Source organism: Lathyrus oleraceus, chromosome 2, assembly GCF_024323335.1.
Source record: "Lathyrus oleraceus cultivar Zhongwan6 chromosome 2, CAAS_Psat_ZW6_1.0, whole genome shotgun sequence".
Classification (NCBI taxonomy): Eukaryota; Viridiplantae; Streptophyta; class Magnoliopsida; order Fabales; family Fabaceae; genus Lathyrus; species Lathyrus oleraceus.
The window spans coordinates 442,259,212-442,271,645 of NC_066580.1; the positions used below are offsets into that span (position 1 = coordinate 442,259,212).

The 12,434-nt window shown below is 40.6% G+C and overlaps 1 non-coding gene across 1 annotated transcript; it reads right to left on the reverse strand.

Moving 5' to 3' along the window:
• Positions 1-6,637: 6,637 nt before the first annotated feature.
• Positions 6,638-6,744, reverse strand: LOC127124883 (small nucleolar RNA R71). The gene has a single exon (XR_007804362.1). It is a non-coding gene; the product is annotated as a small nucleolar RNA R71 (small nucleolar RNA).
• Positions 6,745-12,434: the final 5,690 nt, after the last annotated feature.

The window sequence follows — 12,434 nt, forward strand, 5'->3', positions numbered from 1 at the left end:
ATAAAAATCAAATACCCCCAGCTGAGACAGGGTCATCAATACAAATATCTCCGACCAGAAGACTGAGATTTATTTCCCCAATAGAGTCCCCTGGAAAAACGTTTCAGACGCTTAGTGCATTCATCACATCATTTCATAACATATACATGCATACAATGTTCGCATTTATTTCAGACGCATAATTCATTCATTACATCATTTCACAGCACACGCATGCATACAACATTTGCATCTCATGCATCATCACATTACACGAAACTAACTTTATTGTTCAGGTTAATTATCCTCTTGATCACATCCAAAATTCAGACACATTTTTCAGATAGAATCCAGATGGATATCCAGTCTGACATCCTCCCAATGGTGGCATCTCTAAGCCCACCCTAGATATTCATTGCAAATACAACAACAAATATTATCAGATACAGCCTAACGTACGGTTCATTCTGATTCAGCCCAACATATGACTCCTTCAACTCAGATGCGATCTAACGTACGATCCATTCTGACTTTCAGCAACTCCAATACGGTCTAACGTACGACCCATTTGGATCTTCAACTCAGATGCGATCTAACGTACGATCCATTATGACCTCTTTTTAGATACAACCTAACGTACGGTTCATTCTGCAACTCCAATACGGTCTAACGTACGACCCATTTGGATCTTCAACTCAGATGCGATCTAACGTACGATCCATTCTGACCTCTTTTCAGATACAACCTAACGTACGGTTCATTCTGCAACTCCAATACGGTCTAACGTACGACCCATTTGGATCTTCAACTCAGATGCGATCTAATGTACGATCCATTCTGACCTCTTTTCAGATACAACCTAACGTACGGTTCATTCTGCAACTCCAATACGGTCTAACGTACGACCCATTTGGATCTTCAACTCAGATGCGATCTAACGTACGATCCATTCTGACCTCTTTTCAGATACAACCTAACGTACGGTTCATTCTGCAACTCCAATACGGTCTAACGTACGACCCATTTGGATCTTCAACTCAGATGCGATCTAACGTACGATCCATTCTGACCTCTTTTCAGATACAACCTAACGTACGGTTCATTATGCAACTCCAATACGGTCTAACGTACGACCCATTTGGATCTTCAAATCCTCAGATGCTGCCTAGAGTACGGTACATTCCGGGGTGTAGTCTAGCGTACGACTACTTTCTCCTTCAGATACAGCCTAACGTACGGATCATTCTGCAACTCCAATACGGTCTAACGTACGACCCATTTGGGCCTTCAACTCAGATGCGATCTAGCGTACGATACATTCTGATTCCACCTTCGTCAGATACAGCCTAACGTACGGCTCATTCTGCAACTCAGATACGATCTAGCGTACGATTCATTCCGATCTTCCATCCCCAGCAAAGTCATCCGCCTAATGAACAACTCCCTCTGGGATTCAGATGCGGTCTAGCGTATGATCCATTCTGATCCTTTATCCCCAGCAGCGTATAGCACACCCTGACTCCCCAGCGAAGTCAACAGCCTAATGGATAACTCACTATACGGTCTAGCGTATGACCCAGTATGACACCCATGTCTCCAGATATCGTCTAACGTACGACACAATCTGAAGCTCTCATCATCAAACTTCCTGGATGGCATCTTTAAGCCCATCTCCATCAAGACTAATTGACAAGCGCAAATTTTTGGGGCATTCTAGTGTTCAATAATCTTTCACCTCCAGACCACGAACGACATACTTGCCATCCTAACTCTCTCGGTTCAAGAATATTGAACAGGGGCAGCTGTCATACCCCAAAATTTGCCCATTAATCTTGCAAAACATCTCTCGAAGCACTCCAACTTATTCTGCAAGGCACTGACCTTAAAGGAACAAAAGCCCAGCTCACAACAGGCCCAACCCAGAAAAAGGCCCAAACTAGCTCGCTCGCTAGGCGAGCAACTCCTTCGCCTAGCGAATCTTGCGAATACCGGAATTATTGGGCTTCATTCTGAGCCCATTAGGTCATAAATGGCTTGCTCGCTAGGCGAGCAAATCCTTCGCCTAGCGAACCCTTCGCTACAATACTCGCCTAGCGAAGCTTGCGATATATCAGAATTTTCGGGCTTCATTCTGAGCCCATTAGGTCACAACAAGGGCATTATAAATAGCCAAGCTTCAGTCAGAAAGAGGGGGGACGAAAAACAGAGGAAAAACAGAGGAAGACGGACAGAAACCCTGGCATAGAAACCCTGGAGCTCAACTTAGAGTATTCCGAGTAAAGAAACCCTGAAGGCCGCTCATCCGCGCCGAAGCTACCGCCGCCCAACTCCATCCAATACCAAGAGTGATCAGTCCTTTCAACATCGCAGCTCAGTTGCAAACAGGTTTGCGCATCACTACTGTTTTATGCTTCCAATCTGTAATCTCTAAATACATAATGCATCATGATTGAATTTTTGGATATGTAATTAGATTTTGCATATGAGTTTGAGTATGCCTGAATACCCTGAATATTTGACCATGCTATTTCTGTAATTGAATGCCATAAGCCATGCAGCAGGTTGAGGTCGTACTGTTCTGAAATTCAAAACCCGCAGTCGCTCGCTAGCGCATCGCTAAGCGAGCATGTAGCGAGCATTCGCTAAGCCTTCGCTAGGCGAGGCAGAGGCGAACGTGACAGTCACTAATATTTTGGTTGTTATGTCCTATGCTTATCTGATCTGTTCTATGTTAATCATGCGTTATTTTGCCTGACATTCATACTGCTGTGTTTCTTTTGCGGTGTAATCTTCGATTGCACCTTGATTTGGTATTCTGAAATGTGTGTTGAATGTTGTAAAGGTTCACCTATTCCCAGGAACAAGTAGCTTGCTAGGTATTCCACTTTATTTGTGGGATACCCTTATGGAGATTCATCTTAAATTACCTAATTATTTAATCGATTTTAATGTGGAAATTCTCCGTAATTACCTAACTGACTACGGCTATCTAATTAATTGTAAAACTTTGCCTTTAAATATGCGATCTTGGACCTCTCTTTGTTACCCTACGATTACTGTATTATGGTCATGTCCCGCGAATATGGGGATGCACTTAGCAAAGACCCTTCGGTTAAATCATCATAGTCCCTCGAATGTTGCCTTTGTCCCTCGATGACCCTTCGGTGTAGCCTACGGTTAAATGATGATAGTCCCTTCGAATGCTAAGGTATCCTCACAAATGTTGCCTTCAATGACCAATCAATGACCCTACGATGACCCTTTTACATCCAAAGGATAAAACTACTTACTTCTCAATAGTAAGGACAGTTTTACCCTCATAAGGATAGGAAATGCCTGTAAAGACCTTGGATAGGTATAACTCTTAATTGCTTATTCATAACTTAAAATACTTTTCGCACTTCACACCTTTCAAAACATCTTCTAGAAAATCACCACTTCGCATACATTCGTACTAGGATCATTGCCGAGTTATATTTTTCTAAACGACTTTCCAAACTAAACGAGATAACCACTTTGTATACATTCATTCCAGAATCATTACAAAGTTAAATTCTCCTTTTCAAAACATTTTCTAAACATTTCTCAAACACTTTTTCAAACAAGAAAAACATAAATGATTGAGCAATTAAGAGCCCATGGATAACCATGGATACAAAGGGTGCTAACACCTTCCCTTTGTATAATGTACCTCCCGAACCTAAAATCTAATTAAGGTCTTTCCTGTTCTTTTTCACCTTTCCTTATTGGATAAAAGAAAAGTCGGTGGCGACTCTTGCTAACCGCGACATTTGCTTTCCAAAGCAAAAACACAAAAGTCAGTTCACCGTATGACAACCTCACAACAACTTGCTTGGTTACATTCGCATACAATGCCGCTTCAACCCATTTTATGAAGTAGTCAATTGCCACTAAAATGAAACGATGTTCATTCGAAGCTTTGGGTTCAATCATCCCAATCATATCAATTCCCCACATGGAAAAGGGCCATGGGGAAGAGATAACATTCAAAAGTGTCGGAGGAACATGAATCTTATCAGCATAAATTTGACACTTGTGGCACTTCTTCACAAATTTGCAACAGTCAGATTCCATTGTCAGCCAATAGTAACCTGCTTGCAACATCTTCTTTGCCATTGCATGTCCATTGGAATAAGTACCAAAGGAACCTTCGTGCACTTCACTCATCAATAAGTCTGCTTCGTGTCTATCCACGCATTTGAGCAAAACCATGTCGAAGTTTCTCTTGTATAGTATATCACCATTCAAGTAGAAATTACCGGCTAATCTTCTCAAAGTCTTCTTATCTGTCAAAGATGCCCCAGGCGGGTAAATCTGACTTTGAAGGAAACATTTGATGTCATAATACCACGGCTTCTCGTCTTTGATCTCTTCAACAGCAAACACATGAGCTGGCCTATCAATACGCATCACAGACAAATTGGGAACTTCATTCCAATATTTCACTACTATCATTGATGCCAATGTTTGATAACATGAAATAATATCACATTTTTGGACTCGATTTAATTAAATTATATTATTATTTGTTTCGATTTATTTCATTTTATTCGATATTACTTGGTATTTTTCCTTTTATTTGTCTCAGGTAATTTATTTGAAGCATAAGTGAAAAAGGAAGAAAAGGGGTGCAAAAAGATAATGAAAAGCAAAATCCACTAAAGCCCAGCCCACAATCACAAGCCAGGAGCGCTGAAGTTGTGACGATCGCCACACAAGCTGTGACGAGCGTCACGCCTTACTACCTTGTGTTACGAGCGTAACACATGGTGTGACGCCCGTAACACCCCTCTCCTATATTTTAGGCTCCAGAAGCGCAAGAGAGGCACGTTGAAGCCTATTCTTACGCTTGACCCTTGGAACGTGAAGACCATTTTACGGAAAGGACTTTTGGAAACCGTTACAAAGTATACTAATATAAATAGTTGCTCTTAGCCAACCCTGAAGCTCTCCGTCTCTTTCCGCCGTGCAAGCATATTTTACAGCATCACTTTTCTACAGCTTTCTACTTTATTTGCAATTTTTATTTTCTTTTCCAATCAATCTTTTAAGCACTAAATTATTTTTTCACACAATAGTTTCTACACCGGAAACTATTGTGTATCTTTTACTAGATCTAACCTTACGTTAGATCCTAGAATTTTATTCCTTCGCTTTTATTTTCCTGTCCGATTGAAGAATTCAAGAACAAATCCAACCGGTCTGTGGTGGAGTGTTCAAGATTGCTATTAATTACTCAGGTTCTTTAATTTATTGATTTAATTTATATATGCTTTGCATTGCTGTTTATTTATATTGTTTGCCTGATATGGTTTTATTTAAACCGGATAATTGTTTACTCCTGTTTAGCATGTCCGGCTAAGTATTTTAGATATCGGTATGTAAAGTAAGCGGAATGAAGGAATCAAAAATAAGTTGGTGTAATTTCATTTAAAAATAAAGTCACTCTTTTCTAAATGTGAGGACGAGAGTTAAGCATTTAAGTTTAATTATATAATCTAAGTCAACAGAGCGAGAGTTTGAGACGAGGGTGTTTAAACGGTTATTATTTTAATAAAAAGAGTTTCTATAGATTCTATTGTTTTCAAAAGGTGATTTTGGACTTAACTAATAAGTGACAGCTACGTTAATATAAAGTCATGGTCTATTCAACAGAGCGAGAGTTTGAGAAAAGGCTTTTAATCAATAGTGTCTACTGAAAAGATTTATTTTAAAACCAAGAAACCAACGAAGATTTGATTCCCTAATTACGACGAACTACATACCGATATCCGCTTAATTGATATTTAATTTTAGATCTAGTTTTAGTTTTACTTTTCCCCCGAACAATCAAAGTATCATCCGCCTTAGCTTTACGAAGTAACCTTAGAAAACGGTATATCGATTCATAAGTCCCTATGGGATCGATATCTTTTAAAACTACGCGATAGAACTGTGCACTTGCAGTTAGTACCCCAAATCGACTCATAAAGTCGCGATCAAGTTTTTGGCGCCGTTGCCGGGGACTTTTATTTAGTCGATATCGTAACTCTTCTGTTACGCCGTAGAGACTAAGGCAATTTTATTTTTATTTCTTCTTCTTTCGTTGATTTGTATGCCACACACTTGCTCACAAGGCGAGCCGTTTTACTTACGAATCAACGACATTGAACTATATCTCCGAGTCTTACGACGAATTCGGGAATATCGTGCTGCAAACAATCTCCCTCCTATCGAAGTGCCCGACCTCAAAAATCTTCTTCCTTCACCGATACCCGAGATGGCAGAACCAGCTTGTGCTCTTCGAGATTACGCCGCTCCATCGCAAGATGAGCCGCATTTGAGTATTGCTCCACCCGCAATCGAAGCAAACAACTTCGAACTTAAGCCTTCGCTGCTACAGGCAGTGCAACAGAATCAATTCTCTGGAAATCCTACCGAGGATCCAAACCTTCATTTATCCGTATTTGTCCAATACGCTGATACCGTTAAAGCTAATGGTGTCACTTCAGAGGCAATTTGACTTCGTCTTTTTCCTTTCTCGTTAAGAGATAAAGCTAGAAGATGGCTTCAGTCTCTTCCTTCCAACTCAGTCACCACATGGAACGAGTTGAAGAAAGTCTTTCTTGCCCGATATTTTCCTCCAAGCAAAACAGCTATGTTGAGAGCCCAGATAAATGGATTTAAACAGAAAGATAATGAGTCTCTTTTCGAAGCATGGGAAAGATACAAAGACATGATGAGACTTTGTCCACACCATGGTTTAGAGGACTGGTTAGTAATTTATACCTTCTATAATGGTCTCTTGTACAACACAAGATTAACAATAGACGCCGCTGTAACACCCTTCTACCCAAACGACATATTTATATATATTATCAGAGTACAACATGTAGAAGAGTTTACATTTCATACAACATGTTATTTCTCGCATCACAACGTAAAACATATTATTTATTTGATTTAAAACTTCGCAGCGGACAACAACATAATTATTCATCATAAACAACATAAATAAAGATAATTTGGCTATCGAATCCCATAATCCCCGGTGTCACATGACCAGAGCATTTGACTCGACTCGGTAGAATAACTCTACACTTATTCTTCAAACTTCAACAAAAGCTACTCTTCATTATCTGCACATTGCTCATCATAGATGAACATAAACACATGCAGAAGGGGTGAGAATTTCATTATTAAACAATAATATAACGACAGAATATAATATAAACATATTGCACACATGTCAACACAGTTCATCATCAATCATCATCATTATAATCACAATTCATGAACATCAACAAAACAACACATCAATTGCAATGCACACACCCATGCATGACTCAACACGACTCGGTATACCCATTTTGTGACCACTACAGGATCACCACTCCCAGATTCATCACCATAGAATCCGAGTTCCCCGTAAGGAACCAAGCCTCTCAACAAGCCCGGAGTCAACAACATCATTGGAACTCAGTCCGTTCATCACTAGGCATCGGCCTTTCATGAATGCATGCACACCAAACATGCATAATAATCATCATAGCAACAACAACATCATATAGTCATGTTATCATCATCATTAATAACATGATATACAACTCAACAAAACAACAACAACATTTCATCGATTTCACATCATTACATAACACATTTATTATTAAACATGTACATTCAACATGTAATCATCATAAACACCTCATACACCATCATATACTCACTATTAATTGTTATAATACAATTACAGCGACCTACTAAGAGTCTCGCAACTCAACGTACTCCAAACTCATTAACATCAGATTCTGGATTTATCAGTTCGCGCCGCCAACATAGGTTCGCGTCGCGAATCATCAATTTCGCTTCAGTTCGCGCCGCGAACGAAGGATCGCGTCGCGAACAGTGAATTACAGAACTCCTCTGAATCCTGCTCAGTTCGCGCCGCGAACTGAGCTTCGCGCCGCGAACGCGCGTGAACAGAACTCCCCTGCTACGAAAACCAGCGCAGCTTTGCCTCTTTGCTCGCTATAACTCACACCACACGGCTAACAATCCAAAATCAACATTCAACAGTTATATATACACAACATACTTCGATTACAATACATATAACGTCACGAAACTTACAGATCGGACAATTTCCCTCAAAAACCCCAACTTTCCCAATCTCCCTAAAATTCCCAAAATCTATCAACGATCCAACAGATATCGCAAAATTGCTCGCATATTAACGTTTAATAAGATTCAGACCCCTTACCTCTTTGGATTGAAGGAAACTCTGAGCACTCTTTGGCCTTTTCCTCTTCCTTCCCTTTCTCTTCTGCAGTTCTTTCTCTTTTTCTGACTCTGAAGCAAAACACGTGAAAACCAACTGAGTTCTCCTTTTGGCCTCTTATATCCAATTCCACCTTTACCCTTCCACTCTTCATATTCCATTTATTTATTTATTTAATTATTATTAAAATAAATAACATCTATAATAATAATAATAATAATTCCTAAAATTTCAACTTTATTTAATTAAATTAATAACATAATATTAACTTAATTAAATAATTCTCTTATTTTAAATCGGGGTGTTACAACTCTCCCCCACTTTAGAAGTTTTCGTCCTCGAAAACATACCTCAAGTAAATAGAGCCGGATACGACTCCTTCATCTGATCTTCACGCTCCCAAGTCAAGCTCTCACCAGCTGGACCTCCCCAAACAACTTTCACTAGAGCAATCTTCTTACCTCTCAGGGTCTTCTCTTCTCGGTCATCTATCCGAATTGGCAACACCTCAACGGTCAAATTATCCCTCACCTGGATATCATCCAACTGAACAACATGCGAAGGATCCGCAATATATTTTCTCAATTGAGATACATGAAACACATCATGCAGATTAGAAAGCGACGGCGGTAAAGCTATCCGATACGCCACTTCCCCAACCCTCTTCAAAATCTGATACGGACCCACAAACCTCGGAGTAAGCTTTTTAGACTTTAACGCTCTACCCACACCTGTCGTCGGAGTAACTCTCAAGAACACATGATCTCCCTCTTGGAACTCAAGTGCCTTTCTCCTCTTATCATGATAACTCTTCTGACGACTCTGAGAAATCTTCATTTTCTCCTGAATCATCTTAACCCTTTCAGTCGTCTGCTGCACAATCTCAGGTCCGAGTACAACACTCTCACCTGATTCATACCAACACAATGGAGTTCTACACCTCCTACCATACAATGCTTCATATGGAGCCATACCGATACTAGCATGAAAACTATTATTATAAGTAAACTCCACCAACGGCAAATAACTATCCCAAGAACCACTCTGCTCCAACACACAAGCTCTCAACAAATCCTCCAAGGATTGGATAGTTCTTTCAGTCTGACCATCAGTCTGAGGATGATAAGCTGAACTCAACCTCAACTTAGTCCCCAACGCTTTCTGCAAACCTTCCCAAAATCTAGAAGTAAATCTGGGATCTCTATCAGACACAATACTGGATGGAATACCATGCAGCCTCACTATCTCCTCAATATACAACTCTGCCAACTTCTCTAAAGAGTGATTAATCTTCATCGGCAAGAAATGCGCCGACTTAGTCAATCGATCCACAATCACCCAAATAGAATCATTACCTTTCACCGTCCTCGGCAATCCCGTCACAAAATCCATGGAAATGCTATCCCACTTCCATTCAGGAATCTTCAAAGGTTGCATCATACCTGTCGGTTTCTGATGTTCAATCTTTGACTTCTGACAAGTCAAACAGGCATACACAAACTTAGCAACATCTCTTTTCATACCAGCCCACCAAAACAACCTCTTCAAATCTTGATACATTTTAGTTGCACCTGGATGGATACTCAATCCACTCCTATGACCCTCTTCAAGAATACTCTTTTTCAATTCAGACACCTCAGGAACACAAACTCTACCTTTAAATCGCAGGATGCCATTCTCATCAATTTCAAAATTACCACCATTACCCCGGTTAACCATAGTAATATGATCAACTAGAGCGACATCAACTTGCTGACCATTCCGAATATCTTCCAGAATTCCACTAGTCAACTTCAGCATACCCAACTTTACACTATCAGCGGAAACTTCACAACCCAAACTCATATCACGGAACTGTTCAATTAACTCAAGCTCCCAAACCATCATCATAGACATATGTAGAGACTTTCTACTCAGTGCATCTGCAACTACATTAGCCTTACCGGGATGATAACTCAATTCAAAGTCGAAATCCTTCAGTAATTCTAACCACCTTCTCTGCCTCATATTTAACTCTTTCTGATCAAACAGATACTTCAGACTCTTGTGATCACTGAACACTTCGAATCTGGAACCATACAGATAATGCCTCCACATTTTCAACACAAATACAACAGCTGCAAGTTCTAGATCATGCGTAGGATAATTCCTCTCATGAACTTTCAACTGTCTAGAAGCATAAGCTACAACTTTACCATTCTGCATCAAAACACCACCAAGACCCATCAAAGAAGCATCACAATAAACAACGAAGGACTCACCAGGATTAGGTAAGATCAACACTGGAGCACTAGTCAACCGCCTCTTCAACTCAACAAAACTCGCTTCACAAGCTGCATCCCACACATACACTTGACCCTTCTTAGTCAACTGCGTCAACGGCAATGCCAACTTAGAGAAGCCCTCAATAAATCTGCGATAATGACCAGCTAACCCCAGAAAACTGCGTATCTCGGTAGCAGACTTCGGAGTCTCCCACTGTAATACAGCAACAACTTTAGCAGGATCGACCGAAATCCCACCGCTCGAAATCACATGGCCAAGGAAACTCACTTCCTTCAACCAGAACTCACATTTAGATAACTTTGCATATAATTTCTTTTCCCTTAACACCTGCAAAACAATTCTCAGATGTCCTGCATGCTCTTCTTCCGTCTTAGAATATATCAATATATCATCTATGAACACCACAACAAAATTATCAAGGTACGGATGAAATATACGATTCATATATTCCATAAACACACCTGGAGCATTAGACACACCGAACGGCATCACAGTGTATTCATAATGACCATACCTCGTACGGAAAGCAGTCTTCGCAATATCATCTGACTTCACTCGGATCTGATGATAACCCGACCGCAAATCAATCTTACTGAAAACATGAGCTCCAACCAACTGGTCCATCAAATCATCAATCCTCGGCAATGGATACCGATTCTTGATAGTCACCTTATTCAACTGCCGATAATCGACACACAACCTCATCGTACCTTCTTTCTTTTTCACTAACAATACTGGTGCACCCCAAGGAGAAACACTTGGACGCACAAACTTCTTCTCAAGCAATTCTTCAAGCTGCTTCTTCAATTCAACTAATTCAGTTGCCGACATTCTATAAGGAGACATCGACACTGGACTCGTACCTGGTACTAAGTCAATGGCAAATTCGACTTCACGTTCGGGAGGTAATTCACTTACATCCTCCGGAAACACATCCTGAAATTCACAGACAACAGGCAAATCTACACTCACCACTTTCTTATCCGCTTGCGGAGACGCAAATAAAGCGAATATCTGGGCTCCATCTTTCACAAATTCCCCCACCTGCCTAGCAGATAGAAATCTTGCCTCATCATTCTCACCAACTTCAGAAAACCGCACCGTCTTTCTATAGCAGTTGATAGACACGCCATAGAATTCTAGCCAATTCATTCCCAGAATAATATCAATTTGGTGCAAGGGTAAGCACACCAAATCAACCACGAACTCTCTCTCAAAGATCGTCAAGTGACAACCTCGACAGACAACAGAAGTCTTCACAGAACCATTAGCAGGAGTATCTATCACCATACTTCCGCCTAGGGATGACATAATCACACCAATCCTGGTCGCACACTCATACGAAATGAACGAATGAGTAGCACCAGTGTCAACAATAGCAAGCAATTCAACATTATTAATCAAGCAAGTACCTTTAATCAGATTATCTTCTTTAGGAGCTTTAGCCCCACTCAGAGCAAACACCCTACCAGTAGTATGAGCTGCAGTAGCCGCCTTCTTCGGTTTCGAGCACTGCGAACTGATATGGCCTTTCTCGCCACAATTAAAACATGTCGGACCAGCATCCTTACATTCAGTAACTCTATGACCAGCCTGACCGCATCGGAAACATCTCAGCACTTTCTTGGTACAGCTATCAGCACGGTGGCCTGGCTCGCCACACCTGAAACATTTACCAGCTATGGGAGATCCTCCCCCACTTGGCTTCTTCTCATCTACTACTTTCTGCTTACCTTTTCCATTCGGAGATGCATAAGGACTACCACGATCCTTATTCTTCTTCTCACTAAGACTCTTGTAGTGAGCAGTCCTAGCCTTGCTATCTTCATCAAATATCCTGCACTTGTTAACCAGTGTAGGAAACCTACGAATCTCCTGGTAACCAATGCCT